The sequence below is a fragment of the Schistocerca serialis genome, chromosome 3, assembly GCF_023864345.2.
Source record: "Schistocerca serialis cubense isolate TAMUIC-IGC-003099 chromosome 3, iqSchSeri2.2, whole genome shotgun sequence".
Taxonomy (NCBI): domain Eukaryota; kingdom Metazoa; phylum Arthropoda; class Insecta; order Orthoptera; family Acrididae; genus Schistocerca; species Schistocerca serialis.
The window spans coordinates 291,026,022-291,046,978 of NC_064640.1; the positions used below are offsets into that span (position 1 = coordinate 291,026,022).

The window sequence follows — 20,957 nt, forward strand, 5'->3', positions numbered from 1 at the left end:
ACAAAACCGACTTTATTTGGACCCTTTCGAAATTGGATATAACCTAAAACCTTATGCTCCAATAAAGTTAAAAAAGCAACACTAATTAAAACACAAATAATTAATTAAAGAAAATTCAAAATAAACATAAATAAATCAGAAAGTATCAATAATATTTGTAGAAAAAACGTACATAAATGAATTCTAAATTCAACACATTAATCTGTCAAAATAGTAATCTAATTAATTTTAATCAATAAAATAAAAAATATTTCAACCATATGGTCCTTTCGTACTAATATGAATTAATAATCTTAGGATAGAAACCGACCTGGCTCACGCCGGTCTGAACTCAGATCATGTAAGAATTTAAAGGTCGAACAGACCTAATTACTGGGCTACTGCACCCAAAATTTTTCTAAATCCAACATCGAGGTTGCAATCTGCTTTGTCGATATGAGCTCTCAAAAACAATTACGCTGTTATTCCTAAGGTAACTTAATCTTATGATCATAAATTACAGATCAAAACAACAAACATTAATAAATGATATAATAATGAAGAGTTTATTTATTCTTCATGTCACCCCAACAAAACATCATCATTAAATATAGAAAGACAAACGAAAAACTATATAAAAGTAAAATGTTAAGCTCTTTAGGGTCTTCTCGTCCTAAAGAAAAATTTAAGCCTTTGACTCAAAAGATAAATTCAAAAATTCATTAAGAGAGTTGATTTCTCGTCAAGCCATTCATTCCAGCCGCTAATTAAGAGACAAATGTTTATGCTACCTTTGCATGGTCAAAATACCGCAGCTTTTTAAAAATCCGCTCAGTGAGCAGGCCAGACCTCAAAGTATTTTCAAGAGGACATGTTTTTGATAAACAGGCGGAAATCAATTTTGCCTAGTTCCTTATAATAAATTCACAAGGTAAAAATTATATACAAATAAATATACTAATTCTATCATTATTACAAAAATTTTAAAATTAAATCAATAATCTTAATAAAAAACCTAAAATACTCATAAAATCAAAATAAAAAATAATGAACTAAAACGTAATCTTACAGATAGCTGGTTTAAAGCTTACTATTATATTTCATAAAACAAATTATAGGTTATTAACTTGAAAGCTTATCCCTTAAAGAATAAATAAGTTAATATTTATACTTAAAAAATTAAATAAAAACAATTAACTTAAAAAAATTAAATTTTTTCTTAAGAAACTAGATATCTTGGGAAACGATTAACATCTCATTTCTATAAATAATTTAATAATAATTATGATACATTAACTATAAATTATTTATAAATCAACCCAAATCGAGACAAGTAAAGTAAATAGTAAAATTTTGGTAAATAAAATCTACTTTTTAAAATTTAAAATAATATTTCATAAAACAATTACATTACCAATAAACTATAATCTAAAAAATCAATTCTAAAAAATATACTAAGACAAAATTCGACGAAATTATTTTTTATTAAATAATTAAACAAACAAAAAATAAATATAATTAAATAAATAATCAAGATATCCTGATTTGCACAGAAAAATTTTCAGTGTAAATGAAACACTTTACTAATAAGTTATATCTTGAAACTCTTCCTAGATACACTTTCCAGTACGTCTACTATGTTACGACTTATCTCATCTAAATTGAAGCTACCTTAAAATAATAAAATAGAATAATCAATAATGAGAGCGATGGGCGATGTGCCAATATCAGTTAAATTAAATAAATTAAATTACTATCAAATCCACCTTCATTAACAGTATTTCACCATCAAATCCGTTATAAACAAAAATTTATTGTAACCCACCTCCTCTTAACTATAAGCTGCACCTTGACCTGAAATATTTTATAATTATAAATCTTGAGAATTATAACTCTAAAAAGATTCTCTGATAACGGAGATATACAAACAAATAAATTAAGTAGGGTAAATCGTGTATTATCAATCACGGGGTAGGTTCCTCTGAATGGAATGAGATGCTGCCAAATTCTTTGGGTTTAAAGACCTTAACTAATAGTACCCTGGTAAATATAATTAACATTTAAAATAACAGGGTATCTAATCCTAGTTTATTATTTAAATTTCACAGATTCATAAAAAGAGTTATAAATAAATTTTAACATTTCACCTTACAAATCTATATTTTAACCCTAAAAATATAAACAACTGTTTTAACCAATGATATTCACTTATATCAATCGTATAACCGTGGCTGCTGGCACGAATTATGCCGATACTAAATCAATTGCAAAATCCAAAATCACTTGATAATTAAATCCAATTACTGCAAAAAGAACATTTAGTTTAACAAAACTTACATATAATACAAAGAAAAAGTGAATAAACCAGCAAGAACAAAACTTTTGGAAACAAAAATAACAAATTTGAAAATTTATAAAATTAAGAAAAAATAAAAGATTCTAATATTTAAAGAAAAAAAGAAAAAAATGACAAAAAAAGGAAATGCACCCCCATAAGACCACAACAACTTCTCTATTATATATAAATAAAGATTAATATGGTACATGTATACCAATAAATGTATTATATTCTTTCTTATTTAATCTTTCTTTACACTAACAATAAAGAAAGATTAAATAATATACTAAATATATTTTATACAATTATGTAATTTAATGTAATACGTTATTAATATAAAATTAACTTTATATTAAATTAACTTAAATATTAATTAGTTAAATAATTTAATTATAGAAAATTATGTAATTATATTATTATAATTAATATAGTCATATATATTAATATAATTTTTTATATTTAATATCATTAATTTTATTTATTATATCCAATTATAATAATATTTAATATTAAATTACATATTATTACATAATTTATAATATAACAGCATATTTTGAGCTAAAAACGTAAGTAGCTATAATCCTAGGTAAATAAATGTATTAAAATAATCATTTAATAATAATAAAATAACATTATAGGTATTTAAATTTAATTAAAAGTAATATATTAATATAAATTATTAATTATATAGATATATATTCAAATTATCCGAATCGAGATAAATTAATTAGAAATAACCAAAATAATACATAAACAAATTTTTAAAAAAATTTTTAATTTATATACTAAATATAAATGAAGTGCCTGATTAAAGGGTTACCTTGATAGGGTAAATCAAGTAAATAAAAATTACCTTCATTAAAAATTACAGAAGACAGAATTAAACTACCTCCTTTAGTATCAAAAACTAACGTGCATCCTACATCTTAATGTAAAAAGGTAATCTAAACAAGCTAATGGGTTCATACCCCATTTATGGAGGTATCAATCCTCTCCTTTTTAATGACCAACAACTCTACAAAACTTCTCTTCCTATCAACATTAATGATAGGAACGAACCTGTCCATTTCATCAAACTCCTGATTCGGAGTTTGAATAGGACTTGAGATCAACTTACTTTCATTTATTCCGCTCCTAACAAGAAATAAAAATATAATAATAAATGAGTCGTCAATTAAATATTGTATTGTCCAAGCAATAGCATCGACAACACTATTATTTTCAATTTTTCTGATTCAAATAAAGTATCCAATAGGGTGAGAAACAGAATTTATTCCCTCAATAATAATTAGATCTAGATTATTATTAAAGATTGGGGCTGCACCCTTTCATTTCTGATTTCCAGAAGTAATAGGAGTTTTGAGATGAAATAACTGTTGAACACTAATAACATGACAAAAAATTGCCCCAATAATGGTATAATCTTATTGTATTCAACTAAGAACTTTCATTTGAACAATTATAATTCTAAGAATTATTATTGGGGCAATAGGTGGCTTAAATCAAATATCTCTACGCCAACTTCTAGCATATTCCTCAATTAGAGATTTAGGGTGAATAATTAGATCCCTAACAGTAAGAGAAAACATCTGAGAACTTTATTTTATTATTTACTCAGTATTAAGATTAATTACGGTCTTATTATTTAAGCAAATAAATCTATTTTTTATAAACCAAATTTATTCAGCCAGAAATATAAAAACTGAAATTAAATTCATAATATTTTTATCTCTCCTATCCCTAGGTGCTTTACAACCATTCCTTGGATTTCTACCAAAATGAATTGTAATACAATCATTAATAGAAAATAACATAACAACTATTATAACCATTATGGTTGTATTAACTACAATTACACTTTATTATTGTATACGTGTTAGATTCTCAGTCCTAATTATGTCATACAGAGAAAATTCATGATCTATAAAAATAAAGTCTCAAAAATCAAGAATTATTCTTCCTATAACAGTAATAATTTAAACAATAGGATTAATCTCAACATCAACCTTAATCTCATTATACTAAGGACTTTGGTTAATTAAACTAATAACCTTCAAAGTTATAATTAAAAGAATAATCTTTTAGGCCTTAGTAAAATTTTACACCTCTAGAATTGCAGTCTAGAATCATAATTGAATATAAGACCTAAAACATGGTAAGAGAGAAACATCTCATAAGTAGATTTACAGTCTACCACCTAAAATTCAGCCATCTTACTGCAAAAATGATTATTCTCAACAAACCATAAGGATATCGGTACTTTATACTTCTTATTTGGAGTGTGAGCAGGAATAGTAGGAACATCAATAAGAATACTTATTCGTGCTGAACTTGGTCAACCAGGATCTCTAATTGGAGATGACCAAATTTATAATGTTATTATTACAGCCCACGCATTTGTAATAATTTTTTTTACAGTAATACCTATTATAATTGGTGTATTTGGTAATTGACTCGTACTATTAATAATTGGTGCACCAGATATAGCATTTCCACGAATAAATAATATAAGTTTTTGATTACTACCACCTTCATTAACCCTTCTTCTTACATCTTCTGTGGTACATAATGGTGCTGGTACAGGATGAACAGTTTACCCCCCTGTTGCAGGAGCTATCGCACACAGGGGTGCATCTGTAGACCTAGCTATTTGTTCACTCCACTTAGCAGGTGTATCATCTATTCTTGGTGCAGTAAACTTCATTACAACAGCAATTAATATACGATCAGAAAGTATAACTCTAGATCAAACACTTTTATTTCTATGATCTGTAGCTATTACAGCCCTTCTCCTCCTTCTTTCACTTCCAGTATGAGCGGGAGCTATTACTATACTATTAACAGACCGAAATTAAAATAGATCATTCTTTGACCCTGCACGAGGAGGTGACCCAATCCTATATCAACACCTATTTTGATTCTTTGGACTCCCAGAAGTTTACATTTTAATTCTACCAGGATTTGGGATTATCTCTCACATTGTATGTCAAGAAAGAGGAAAAATTGAATCATTTGGAACATTGGGTATAATTTATGCTATATTATCAATTGGGCTAATAGGATTTATTGTATGAGCACATCACATATTCACAGTAGGAATAGATGTTGACACACGAGCATACTTTACATCAGCAACAATAATTATTGCTGTACCTACAGGAATTAAGGTATTCAGATGATTAGCTACACTATATGGAACTAAATTCAAATTCAATCCACCATTATTATGAGCTTTAGGATTTATTTTTCTATTCACAATTGGTGGACTAACAGGATTAGTATTAGCAAATTCATCACTTGATATTGTATTACATGATACATACTATGTAGTAGCCCACTTCCATTATGTATTATCTATAGGAGCAGTATTTGCAATTATAGGAGGTGTTATTCAATGATACCCACTATTTACAGGATTAACTATAAATAATACATGATTAAAAATCCAATTTACAATTATATTTATTGGAGTAAACTTAACATTCTTCCCTCAGCAATTCTTAGGGCTAGCAGGAATACCACGACGATATTCAGACTATCCAGATGCATATACATCATGAAATGTAGTGTCAAGAATTGGATCCACAATTTCTATTGTAGGAATCATTATATTCATTGTAATTATATGAGAAAGAATGGTTACAAACCGAGGAATCATATTTAGAGCTAACATAAGAAGATGAACAGAATGACTACAAAATAACCTGCCTGCAGAACATAGTTACTCAGAACTATTACTAATTTCTAGATTCTAATTTGGCAGATTAGTGCAGTAGATTTAAGCTCTACAAATAAAGGTTTGACCTTTTATTAGAAAAATTCATTAATGGCAACATGATCAAATTAATCCCTTCAAGATGGAGCTTCACCATTAATGGAGCAACTATCATTCTTCCATGATCATACTATGGTCATATTAATATTAATCACAGTACTTGTAGGTTATGCCCTAAGTTATATACTATTTATTGCCTATATAAACCGAAACATACTTCATGGACATTTAATTGAAACAATCTGAACAGCATTACCAGCAATTACGCTAATTTTTATTGCACTTCCATCATTACGACTACTATATTTACTTGATGATTCAGTAGATGCAATAATCAAATTAAAACCATTGGACGACAATGGTACTGAAGATACGAATATTCAGACTTTATTGACGTAGAATTTGACACTTATATAACACCAGAACAAGACCTAGAAAACGACGGATTTCGACTTCTAGATGTAGATAACCGAACAATTCTACCAATAAATACGGAAGTACAAGTATTAACAAGAGCATCAGACGTTTTAAACTCATGAGCAGTACCTGCGTTAGGGGTTAAAATTGACGCAACACCAAGTCGACTAAACCAAGGAACATTTACAATAAACCGACCTGGACTGTTCTTTGGACAATGCTCAGAAATCTGTGGAGCAAACCACAGATTCATACCAATTGTAATTGAAAGAACTTCAGTAAACTTATTTATCAAGTGATTATCTAAGATAATCTAAGGAGTTAGGTAAAATGTATAACATTAGAGTGTCAATCTAAAATAATTAAATAATTAGTACACCTTGAAATACATCAGATGACTGAAAGTAAGTAATGGTCTCTTAAACAAAAAAATAGTAAATTAACGACTACTTCTGATGGGGAAATTTAATACAAATCCCTCAAATATCCCCTCTCATGTGATTCTCCCTATTAATTATATTTTCGGCTACATTAATTTTATTTAATCAAATAAACTTTTTCTCATTTAAACCAAATCTTATTAAAAGAGCAGAAAAAAGAACAATTGATGTAAAAAACTTGAATTGAAAATGATAACAAACTTATTTTCAACATTTGATTCATCAACTAATATCTTCAATTTATCATTAAATTGAACTAGAACATTCTTAGGATTATTATTAATCCCATCAATGTTTTGACTTACACCATCACGGATTAATATTATTTGAAATAAACTAAACTTAACCTTACACAATGAATTTAATACATTACTAGGACCAAAATCATTTGATGGAACAACATTCATCTTTATCTCAATTTTTATTATAATACATTTTAATAATTTTATAGGATTGTTTCCTTACATTTTTACTAGAACAAGACATTTAGCATTAACATTTGCAATCACTCTACCTATATGATTAAGATTTATGTTATTTGGATGAATTAATCATACCAATCACATATTTACACACCATGTTCCTCAAGGAACACCGCCTGCATTATTATCATTTATAGTATTAATTGAAACAATTAGAAATGTCATTCGACCAGGTACGCTAGCAGTACGACTAGCAGCAAATATAATTGCAGGACACTTACTATTAACATTACTAGGAAATACAAGACCATCTATAGCAATAAACGTAATTTCACTATTAATTATTGGGCAAATACTTCTATTAATCTTAGAATCAGCAGTAGCTATAATTCAAGCTTATGTTTTCTCAATTTTTAAGAACTTTATATTCTAGAGAAGTATACTAAACCTATGTTAACAACTCAGACAAACCACCCATTCCACTTAGTAGATTATAGACCTTGACCATTAACAGGAGCAATTGGAGCAACAGTTCTAGTATCAGGATTAGCAAAATGATTTTGAAACGTCCCCTTTCAGCAATTCTACAAGACTGTGCTTAAACTAACACACAATATTTTGTTAGCGCAATGCAATCTGACTTTCAAAATTCTCTACAAAAGAATAGCCCTGACTAACATTAAACTATACCTTTCACAAATCACTTACCTCACAAAAATCTTCGCTGCTCAAGCTACTGCAATACAACGAGCGCCACTACTGCCAGCTAAATAAAAGATTCAAACTATGGAAGGCACTAACTACTGATAGGGATAGTTAGCAAATGAAAGATATTAATAGAGAACAAACAATGTATTTACCTTGATATCATCATATATAAATATAGCAGTTCATGACAAATTTCAAAACTCCGCCATCTCTCTCCCCACATCCACCACTGCTGGCGGCTCACCTCCAATTGCGCAACGCTACGCGCTGTTCACAGCCAGCTGCCTAACACTACAATGGCGAGTATTACAACAATGCAAAGCAGCCACAGACTGCACACAGCACAGCCAGTGATTTTCATACAGAGGTGGCATTACCAATAAAAAAACCTAAACAGCTTACTTACATAATAGAGAACAAACAATGTATTTACCTTGATATCATCATATATAAATATAGCAGTTCATGACAAATTTCAAAACTCCGCCACCTCTCTCCCCACATCCACCACTGCTGGCGGATCACCTCCAACTGCGCAACGCTACGCGCTGTTCACAGCCAGCTGCCTAACACTACAATGGCGAGTATTACAACAATGCAAAGCAGCCACAGACTGCACACAGCACAGCCAGTGATTTTCATACAGAGGTGGCGTTACCAATAAAAAAACCTAAACAGCTTACTTACATAGCCCCCATGCTCCCCACAAAAAGTTTTACAAATTGGATTGGGCAGTGGCCAATACAGATTTGAAAAAAAATTTTCGTAATTACAATAACAAAGAAATCAAATGCACACACTTATTGATACAATGTTGGTCAAAAGCTAAAATTTTCTCACAGTCCATAAAGACAGTCCTAATCGTACATAACAGTAGAATAGCAGTGTTTTTCTCAAAGTCTGAGCAGTAAAAGAAAATGCACACGGAAGTAGTGGGTTTCCATGCAGTCTTGAAGAAGTAGCGTTGTCCTTCCAACGGAAAGACACTGCTGACTCTTGACATGCTGACAGATAATGGGCCACAACAGAGCAAACCCACAGCAGAGTCAGTCGTAGTTTGGAAGAATATTGGTAGGTAGGTCATCACAGAGCAGACCCACTGTAGTCCTGGTAGAGAGTATGGTATTGATGGGCCACCAGAGGTGCAGACCCACTGCAGTCCTTGTAGAAAGTGTGGACAGGCCCACTGTAGTCCTGGTAGAGATGACCAGCAGCCATCTGTTGTGATTGTGCAGGTGCACAATCACCAGTGAAGAGTCTTGCAGTTAATATAGCAAGTCCATAACCACCACTTGTGCACTCACAAACTTTTTGGAAATGTCCTTAGAACCAGCAATGCTGTTATCCAGTCCCTTGCTGAATTAGTAACACACGTGCAAACACTAACAGTCCCAACCTCTCACATATTGTCCATATACTATGACCAACAGAAACGTGTGCAGTGAAATGTAACTAACAAGTTAATAATATCATGAACTGGTGACAATTACAATTTTATAACATAAGAATACAATAACAAAGGTACAAAATACATCATTAAAAACATAACAATACAGATAACATTTGTAGTACAGGCTTTACAAAAGAATCGAACTAACATATACATCAGTGGAATTATGACATGAGTACATACATAAATAAAAGATCACAATAACTTTTGAAACATCAACTTCACACATGAGCATTAACACAAAACAGAATAAATAATGTCTAAACATCTTTACAAAGTAAATAACACATTATTAATGCCAATTGTATTTGAGGATAACAGTATTCCTCATCATAGTGAATGTAACTTAGTATTAGAAGAGAAAAAAGTTCTATGAAACAGTACACACAGACAGGAAGAAAACAAATACACAAGGGTACACAAACATATAGTGGGATAACACAAAAGGGAAAGGACAGGGTTTGTTTTCAGTGTAACATGTGGTACTGCAGTCCAACCCACAACTTCTTATATCTTTCCTCTTATTTCATCCTTTGTTTCCACCAAAAAAAATTCTATCTAAGCATGCTTTCTGTATTTATATGTTCACACATTTCTTACCTCAACATCTATTTCCAAGAAAATCCTACTTAAAACTGTTTTCTGTACTTTTTTTCGTATAACTTCTCATTGCATTTCTTCCAATTCATCGCAACTCATTCTCTTAGAGGCTACCCCCTCTTAAGCTAACTTAAATCTACTGAGCTCAGATGCTGAACTAAGGGACGAGGCAATGCAGCAGCACAAAATAAGTAACACAAACAGCAATGACAAAAAAAATGGAAAATTGCAAAGCAAGCTACAGTAAATCTAAATTACCAAGCAATTCAACATTACAACTAATATGAGGCAATGCGCAGCAAACAAAAAAATAAATCTGCCTTAGCAGAGTAACACAAATTAAAGTTCAGTAGCACTATGCCTGGCAAACAGTAGCTTATATCTAAACATGACATAGCTCAAGCAGAAAAAATAGTACACTAAAGGTAACAGTGCAGATAAGGGAAATGTATAATCACATCTTAATGTCTAAGTAATTAAAGTGGTGCACCACAACAACTTATTGTAAAAAAATATTACCATGTACTTGAAAAGAAAATTATGTGTCCAGTTACTGTTACTAGTCCCTTCTTATTGTTCTTTCCTTTCCAAGTGCTCCTTTTTTTAAAGAATGTGGATTACAAAATTATCATTTAATAGATCTGTTGACAGAAAGTGTTCACATTAGCAAATGCATCTAAGTTTATTTTATAAAACTAATGCTGTAACACAGCTGGAAAACAGGTATCAAATGAAATAAGCAATTACGCAAACCAAAGCATACAAATATCATTCAATAGTCATGTGACATTTCATAAGTCAGTAGCTCTCAACTCTCATAGAAAGACACTTGTCATTATCAGGTTTGCTGATGTAAGAATATTTCCCATCAGTTTATAAGCATTTCAGTAAGTAGCAGAAAGTAGGCGCTCCACAATATAATCATATGTTTCCAAGTAATGAGCGTGTCTTATTTGCGATGCTTTCCACAAAGGAATGTCAATAGCGAGGTTAATGGTCTCTCTTTTTTTTTCTCCACTTGCGCCTCTGAAAGGCACTAATGGCTTTTTTCCAGGTGTCTGTCGCGCAGCTGGGTGCCCACGACGCATTACGTGCAGGTGGTCACTTAACTTTCTTACGGAAATATTTACAACAGCAGTTTCCGCTACAGTGACAGTCTCACATAAAAATATTTCACAGGTCAAGAATTAGCGTTGCAAATCTGTAGAAAGAAAATCCTATAAATATAAGTGTCCAAATAAAATATTCGTCAGCATTGTGATACAGTCACGCATTTACGCACATTTCATAACTCTTAAAGTACGATTCTTGGTTTCCAACATACTTCTTATTCCTCATATACGGTAGCATCATCTTATTGATCATAAACATATCTCAACAGCATAGTACACATCGTCGTTGTAATAATAACATCATAACACCTCAGTCAAATCTCAAAATCGTCGTAGCTTCCTCCAATAATTAAAAAAATTCTCTGCTCATGTCAAAAGTGTGATCTGCCTCAAACGTACTTTAAAATCATGCTCCCTTACCAAATACATCATTCACAGCTCTCATAGAATCACAATGATTCCGAAAAAATATGAACAGTTTACAAAGTACAGACAAAATACAGTTTCATAAGTGTGAAGTTACCCAACTGTGTAATTGTGTAAACATGTGTCACTGATGTAGTAAAATAAATGTTTGTCTCTCAGTTAAATGATCAGATAGCTGTGTAATTTGTGTGTTAGAGAAATATGGTACCGATGTGTAAAGTTTGTAAGTAGGCTGTTTAGGTTTTTTTATTGGTAACGCCACCTCTGTATGAAAATCACTGGCTGTGATGTGTGCAGTCTGTGGCTAGTTTGCATTGTTGTCTGCCATTGTAGAGGGGCAGCTGGATGTTAACAGCACGTAGCGTTGCGCAGTTGGAGGTGAGCCGCCAGCAGTGGTGGATGTGGGGTGAGAGATGGCGGAGTTTTGAAATTTGTCATGAACTGCTATATTTATATATGATGATATCAAGGTAAATACATTGTTTGTTCTCTATTAATATCTTTCATTTGCTAACTATCCCTATCAGTAGTTAGTGCCTCCCATAGTTTGAATCTTTTATTTAGCTGGCAGTAGTGGCGCTCGCTGTATTGCAATAGCTTGAGCAGCGAAGATTTTTGTGAGGTAAGTGATTTGTGAAAGGTATAGTTTAATGTTAGTCAGGGCCATTCTTTTGTAGGGAATTTTGAAAGTCAGATTGCGTTGCGCTAACAAAATATTATGTCTCAGGTTAAGGACAGTCGTGTATAATTCATCACCACATCTTTAAAGGACATTGCTCATGAACAAGATAAAGATCCGATTTGGAAAGACATCAAGAGCAAATGGCATGAAAAGACACACACACAGATTCGGCATTATTATCTGGTTAGAAACAACATACTGTTCAAACGCTGCACTGTTGATTACAAGCTATGGGTACTTTGCATTCCTGACGATTTTGTTAATAAGCTCATTTGGTACATTCATTTCAGCTACGCACATTTTGGTCCACGAAAATGTTATCATATTCTTCGAACGACTTGTTATTTTAACAATATGGAAAAAAGAATTCGAAGAGTCTTGTCTATTTGTAAACTTTATCAAAAGGCGAAACCATCTACTGTCTCACATCGTGCTCCGTTATTTCCTATTATTCCTGCTAAATTAAAAGAATTTGCTGCTGTTGATCTCTTGGGACCGCTTGTCAGAACATCCAATGGATTTTCGTACGTTCTAGTCGCTGTTGAACTTACTTCAAAATTTGTTTCTTTCACTCCGTTACGTAAAGCCACTGGACGATCTGTATCCAACGCCTTTGTTAAAAATTTCTTACGTGAAGTTGGCCACGTAGCTAAAGTCATTTCAGATAACGGACCGCAATTTAGATCTGCTGTTTGGTCACGCACGCTTCGGAATCATAAAATCAAACCTGTTTTTATTTCATTGTACTCACCACATTGCAACCCGTCTGAACGGATTATGAAAGAAATCAATAAGCTTTGCAGACTTTATTGTCACAGAAAGCATCAGCATTGGGACAGACATCTACAATTATTTCAAAATATGCTGAATGAAATGCCTCATGATTCCACTGCTTTACCACCTACTCTTGTACTGAAGAATGAAGAACCACCGAACAGAATCAGAGAGCTTGTACCTTTCCCGAATACACGTAAACTTCGACACGAAGACATAATTGATTTGGCTCTTAAAAATATAAAATCTGCAGCAGACAAAAGGAGAGAACTACACGGTAAAGCAAATGCAAAGAAATTATATATTCGTCAGAAAGTTCTCATTAAAGCTCATTCATTGTCACATAAGAAGAAACACTTGAGTCACAAATTCTTTCTAGTTTACAATGGACCTTACAGAATCCGACGTATACCACATGATAATTGCGTTGAAGTTGAAACTCTGCGTACTAGGAAGAGTAATGGTTTACACCACATTTCACATGTAAAACCGTTTATTGAAAGATAATCTGCTTTTTAACTTTGTCTTTGCCATATAACTTTTCACTTTACATGACCAGTATGCTTTGTCGGACTTAGAATCTGTTAACATGCAACAATGTTTGAAGTTAAATATCCAATCAAGAACCAAGAGAACTTATTTAAACAGTAATTACAAATGCATTGTTATAGTGAACAGTAGTCACAGTGTTATTGTGTGTGTACATTCTTGCTTGTTAGTTGCACGATTATGGAACGACTATAAGGCTTACATACTTAGAACATTTACCAGTATTGCTAATGAGATTTTAATGCAACATTTTGGTTTACTTGAGGGGATATTCTGGATTTGAAGTACTTTCAGTGAGATACCAGATGGCACAGTGGTTAGTTTATGTGACAGCTACACGATTTTATCACGACGCTACTAATGAGTGACAGTTTACAATGTTGCTTTTGCAGTGTTTCTGTTTTGTATCTGCACAGTTTTTTGTTTTGTTCTGGAAAGTGAAACAGGTTTTGGTGGTGACTTTTGTGGTGTGGCTATGGTGAGACTGCCTTTTCCGTAGTGCAACGGTGCGTTGCAGCGCAGTGCTTTCCTCATCACGGCAATAAGCGTAATAACTAAGATATCTATACGCAAAGCATTTCACTTTTGTTTATCATGAGGTGGGTACATTGGCTTCTGCAGAGCTTGGCTTTTGGAGGACGACGGCTACAACACTTCCACAGAGATTGTCTTACAACAAGAAGCACAGTTTAGCGCTACAGTACATGTATTTGATTGATTAATTTTATACTTAAAACATTTATTTTTAAAGATTTTTGAATTACAAAGAAAGTTTTCCGTGATACATTTCATTCCATTGCTGTAATCTGTAACACCTGAGGGAATAATTACAATAATCCTCAGGGGGGTACACACTTACTTTGTGTACCATGTGTTTGGCAAGCACAAGGAGCCCTAGCTAATATGGTATTTGCTTATACAACTTTACACCTCGGTACCGTATTTCTCTAACACACAAATTACACAGCTATCTGATCATTTAACTGAGAGATAAACATTTTTTTACTACATCAGTGACACATGTTTACGCAATACACAGTTGGGTAACTTCACACTTATGAAACTGTATTTTGTCTGTACTTTGTAAACTGTTCATATTTTTTCGGAATGATTGTGATACTATGAGAGCTTTGAATGATGTATTTGGTAAGGGAGCATGATTTTAAAGTACGTTTGAGGCAGATGACACTTTTGACATGAGCAGAGAATTTTTTTAATTATTGGAGGAAGCTACGACGATTTTGAGATTTGACTGAGGTGTTATGATGTTATTATTACGACGACGATGTGTACTATGCTGTTGAGATATGTTTATGATCAATAAGATGATGCTACCGTATATGAGGAATAAGAAGCATGTTGGAAACCAAGAAGCGTACTTTAAGAGTTATGAAATGTGCGTAAATGCGTGACTGTATCACAATGCTGACGACTATTTTATTTGGACACTTATATTCATAGGATTTTGTTTCTACACATTTGCAACGTAAATTCTCGACCTGTGAAATTTTTATATGAGACTGTCACTGTAGCGGAAACTGCTGTCGTAAATATTTCCGTAAGAAAGTTAAGTGACCACCTGCACGTGCGTCGTCGGCACACAGCTGTGTCAGACACCTGGAGAACAAGCCATTAGGGTGTGCCTTTCCAGAGGCACAGGTGGAAGAGAAGGATAAAGGGAGGCCATTAAACTCGCTGTTGACATTCCTTTGTAGAGGGCATCGCTAATGCGACACGCTCGTTACTTGAAAACATATGATTTTTGTAATGCGTTGTGGGCACACAGCTGTGTCAAACACCTGGAGAACAAGCCATTAGGGTGTGCCTTTCATCGCTAATTCGACACCCTCGTTACTTGAAAACATATGATTACTCGCACTTTGTGCTAATTACTGAAATGCTTATGAATTGATGGGAAATATTCGTACATCTGCACACCTGATTATGACAAGTGTCTTTCTCCGAGAGTCGAGTGCTACTGACTTACGAAATGCCACATGACTATTGAATGATATTTTTATGCTTTGCTTTTCATAGTTGCTTATTTCATTTGATGTCTGGTTTCCAGCTGTGTTGCAGCATTGCTTTTATAAAATGAAATGCATTTGCTAATGTGAACACTTTCTGTCAACAGATCTATTAAATAATTATTTTATGATCCACATTCTTCGAAAGAGGAGCTCTTGGAAAGGAAAGAACAATAAGAAGGGACTAGTAACAGTAACTGCACACACAATTTTCTTTTCAAGTACATGGTAATATTTTTTTTACAATAAGTTGTTGTGGTGCACCACTTTAATTACATAGACATTAAGATGTGAATATACATTTCCCTTATCTGCATTGTTGTTTTTACTGTAATATTTTTTCTGCTTGAGCTATGTCATGTTTAGATATATGTTTTTTTTATTTTGCTGCTGCTGTTTGCCAGGCATAGTGCTACTGAATTTTAATTTGTGTTACTCTGCTAAGCCAGATTTAATGCTGCTTGCTTTGCAAATTTGAATTTTTTTTATTGCTTTTTATATTAATTGTTTTATGTGCTGCTGCATTGCCTCGTCCCTTAGTTTAGCATCTGAGCTCAGTAGATTTAAGTTAGCTTAAGAGGGGGTAGCCTATAAGAGAATGAGTTGCGATGAATTTGAAGAAATGCACTGAGAGGCTATACGAGAAAAGTACAGAAAGCAGGTTTAGATAGGACTTTTGGAAATAATGAAGAACGAAGGGAGATCTCCGAGAAGTAACGAAAGTTTTGTTTGCAAAATACTGCAGTAAAACAAACCCTGTCCTTTCCTATTGGTGTTATCCCACTATGTGTTTGTGTACCCTTGTGTAGTTGTTTTCTTCCTGTCTCTGTGTTGTTCCATAGAACTTTTTTCTCTTCTAATACTAAGTTACATTCACTATGATGAGGAATACTGTTATCCTCAAATACAATTGGCATTAATAATGTGTTATTTACTTTGTAAAGATGTTTAGACTTTGTTTATTGTTTTGTTTTAATGCTCATGTGTAAAGTTGATGTTCCAAAAGTTATTCTGATCTTTTATGTATGTACTCATGTCATAATTCCTGTAACTCTGATGGATATGTTATTTCGATTCTTTTGTAAAGCCTGTACTACAAATGTTATCTGTATTGTTATGTTTTTTAATGATGTATTTTGTACCTTTGTAATTGTATTCTCATGTTATAATATTGTAATTGACACCAGTTCATCAAATTAAGTAACTTGTAAGCATTCATTTCACTGCACACGTTTCTGTTGGTCGTAGTATATGGACAATATGTGAGAAGTAGGGACTGATAGTGTTTGCACATGTGTTAATGATTCAGCAAGGGACTGGATAACAGCATTGCTGGTTCTAAGGACAATTAGAAAAAAAACTTTCTGAGTGCACTAGTGGTGGTTTATGGACTTGCTATATTCTCTGCAAGACTCTTCGATGGTGATTGTGCACCTGCACAGTCGCAACAGTTGGCTGCTGGCCGTCTCTACAAGGACTACAGTGGGTCTACATCTTTGATGGCCCACCAATACCATTATTTCTACAAGGACTGCAGTGGGTCTGCACCTCTGGTGGCCCACCAATACCGTAATCTCTACCAGGACTACAGTGGGTCTGCTCTGTGATGACCTACCCACCAATATTCTTCAAAACTTCGACTGACTCCGCTGTGGGTTTGCTCTGTTGTGGCCCATTACCTGTATGCATGTCAAGAGTCAGCACTGTCTTTCCGTTGGAAGGACAACACTACTTCTTCAAGACTGCATGGAAATCCACTACGTCTGTGTGCATTGCCTTTTACTGCTCAGACTTTGAGAAAAACACGACAATTTTAGTGTGATCAATGATCAGGACTATTTTTATGGACTGTGAGAAAATTTTAGCTTTTGACCAACATTGATCAATAAGTGTGTGCATCTGATTTCTTTGTTATTGTAATTATGAAAAATTTTTTCAAATCTGTATTGGGCACTGCCCAAACCAGTTTGTAAAATTTTTTGTGGGGAGCATGGGGGCTATGTAAGTAGGCTGTTTAGGTTTTTTTATTGGTAACGCCACCTCTGTATGAAAATCACTGGCTGTGCTGTGTGCAGTCTGTGGCTAGTTTGCATTGTTGTCTGCCATTGTAGAGGGGCAGCTGGATGTTAACAGCGCGTAGCATTGCGCAGTTGGAGGTGAGCCGCCAGCAGTGGTGGATGTGGGGAGAGAGATGGCGGAGTTTTGAAATTTGTCATGAACTGCTATATTTATATATGATGATATCAAGGTAAATACATTGTTTGTTCTCTATTAATATCTTTCATTTGCTAACTATCCCTATCAGTAGTTAGTGCCTTCCATAGTTTGAATCTTTTATTTAGCTGGCAGTAGTGGCGCTCGCTGTATTGCAATAGCTTGAGCAGCGAAGATTTTTGTGAGGTAAGTGATTTGTGAAAGGTATAGTTTAATGTTAGTCAGGGCCATTCTTTTGTAGGGAATTTTGAAAGTCAGATTGCGTTGCGCTAACAAAATATTGTGTGTCAGGTTAAGCACAGTCTTGTATAAATTGTTCAAAGGGGACGTTTCAAGTTGTATAAGCAAATACCATATTAGCTAGGGTTCCTTGTGGTTGCCACACACATGGTTCACAAAGTAAGCGTGTACCCCTCTGAAGATTAATGTAATTATACCCTCAGGTGTTACAGATTACAGCAATGAAATGAAATGTATCGCTGAAAACCTTTGTATCATTGTACTTCAAATATCTTTAAAAATAAATGTTTTAAGTACAAAATTAATCACTCAAATGCGTGTCCTGTAGCGCTAAATGTGCGTCTTGCTGTAAGATAATTCTGTGGAAGTGTCGTAATTATCGTCCACCGAAAGCTAAGTTCTGCAAAAGCCAATGTACTTACCTCATGATAAACAAAAGTGAAATGCTTTGCGTATAGATATCGTAGTTATTACGTACAGTACCGTGATCAGGAAAGTACTACACTGTAACGTATTGTTGTGCTATTAAAAAAAAGGCTGTCTTATTGTAGCTATACCACAAAGTCACTATTAAACATGTTTTACTTTCCAGAAGAATTCAGAAAAACTGTGCAGATATAAAGCAGATACAGCACAAAAGCAACAATGTAAATTGTGTCACACATTAATAGCGTCGTGATATGATTGTGTAGCTGTCAAAGAAACCAAGTGCTAAGTCATCTTTAATCCCACAGAAAGTACTTCAAATAAAGAATGTTTTTTCAAGTAAACCAAAATGTTGCACTAAAATCTCATTAGCAGTACCAGTACATGTTCTATGTATGTAAGCCTGATAGTCGTTACGTAATCGTGCAACTAACAAGCAAGAATGTACAAATAACAACACTGTGTCGTCTGTTCACTATAACAATGCATTCGTAATTTCTGTTAAAATAAGTTCTTTTGGTTCTTGACTTTTAACTTCAAACATTGTTGCATATTAACAGATTCTAAGTCTGACAAAGCATACTAGTAATGTAAAGTGAAAAGTTTTATGGCAATGACAAAGTTAAAAAGCAGATTATCTTTCAATAAACGGTTTTACATGTGAAATCTGGTGTAAACCTTTACTCTTCATAGTACTCAGAGTTTGAACTTGAATGCAATTGTCATGCGGTATACGTCGGTAAAGAATACTGGAATTTTTCTCAAGGTTAGCGTCTATGTTATTTTTCTCTGAGCCAGCCGGCGCACGTGGGTGCCTGCGGCGCGAATCATTGTCTGTCTCTTTGTTGGCGCGCGTTGTTATTGGGATTAGGAGGCCTAACTTCTACAAATTCACCGTGACGAGAGGGCCCTGCTCTGTTTGAATCCCGCCAGTTCTGATGCAATTCAGGTCTGTCGTTACGAATATATCGTCTGTCGTCATGTCGGTAGATTCCGTAGTTTCTTCCTTGTCCGTCACGTGGTGGAGAGTTTCTCCCTGAATCGTAACTGTGCGCCGAACTGTTGCGTCTGAAGTTATTCTGTCTCCCGTGATAATAATAGTTGTGGTTGCCATATTGTCTGTTTCTATGACTGTCTCTGTCATATTCATTACTACGGAAATGTGACCTTTCTTTGTAATTATTACTACTCTGCCAACGGTTGTCACACGGGTGGTGTCTGTTTTGGTCACGATATGTGTTGTGAGAATAGGCTTGTCATGTCCAGTTATTGCTTCTGTCGCCACGGAATTGTGACGGATGTGACCTGTAGTGATTGTTTTCCTGTTTTTGCATCCCGTGACTGTCTGTGTCAATTTCCAGTTCTTGTAACAGTCCCTGAAAAGCTTCAATGTCGTCTTTGCAACGTCCTGCTAAAATAATATGTCGTAAATGTTCAGGCAGTTTGATTAAGCAAATGCGGATGAGTTCTGAGGGGCTGTATGGGTTTGAAAGATACTGATTCTTATGCAACATGTCTTCAAAATATTTCATAAGACTGGAAAATTCAGATTGTTCGAAACGTTTCATCATTATGATGCTATGTTTTACTCGGTCTTGTGTGGCTTGAGACCAATATGCTGAGAGGAAGGCATGGTAAAACTCTCCTTCACTGTGGCAATCGTGAATTACCGATCGCATTCTTACAGCTGGTTTATTCTCTAAGTAGCCACACATAAATTCTAATCTGTGTTCTAACGACCAGTTGGGAGGAAAACAATGCGAGAATTGATGGAGCCATGCTTGTGGATGAATGTCATTGCCAGAATTCTTAAATGTTTTGAATTTACATGTAGTAATGAACAGCTTATAGTCAAAATCATCATGTCGCCGAGTCGCATATCGGTCATTGTTAGGTCGTGTCGGCCATTCCATCTCAAAATTCGGTGCACATTGCCAATTTCTTTCGTAACTTCCGAAATGCCCTGTGTTATTATTTTGTGGCTGTTCCGTATTTCTGTGTCCCTCTTCCCGTATTGGGGCGCGAGTATCCTCTGAAATACGTAATTCTTGTATTACCTGTGTCAGCTGATCTTGTACTTCCCGGATTTCTCTTTTGTACTGTGTATTGATTTGATTTTGATTCTGTTTGAATTTTCTAATTTGTTCATACTCTTCTGTGTCAGTGAAGGCTACAGGTCTTGTGTCATTCAGATTGTCATCTACCTTTGTAGATAAGTTAGTGACCTGATCCGAAAGTTCGGCTACTTTCTCCGATAGTGAACACATTTCCTCAGTGTGTTTTTCTAAACCAAGTTTCAGAGTGTCCATTTGTGTTGCAATCGAATCTACTGTGTCCTTTAACTTTTCCTGAGTTTTTGCAAGTTGCGTAACCGAATC

General features: G+C 33.9%; 2 long non-coding RNA genes across 4 annotated transcripts in view; one reads left to right on the top strand and one right to left on the bottom strand.

The window, feature by feature from the left end:
• Positions 1-214: 214 nt before the first annotated feature.
• The window catches only part of LOC126470074 (uncharacterized), a 61,027-nt gene continuing 40,284 nt past the window's right edge, over positions 215-20,957 (bottom strand). Inside the window, exon 2 of the long non-coding RNA XR_007586116.1 lies at positions 215-365. This is a non-coding gene — a long non-coding RNA (uncharacterized LOC126470074). The remainder of the gene's footprint in view (positions 366-20,957) is intronic.
• Positions 220-20,957, top strand: part of LOC126470076 (uncharacterized) — a 134,696-nt gene continuing 113,958 nt past the window's right edge. For 2 of the 3 annotated variants that reach the window (XR_007586118.1, XR_007586119.1), the window contains exon 1: positions 258-354. This is a non-coding gene — a long non-coding RNA (uncharacterized LOC126470076). Of the gene's footprint in view, positions 355-20,957 lie in introns of all 3 variants that reach the window. The other variant, XR_007586120.1, reaches the window with a different exon arrangement.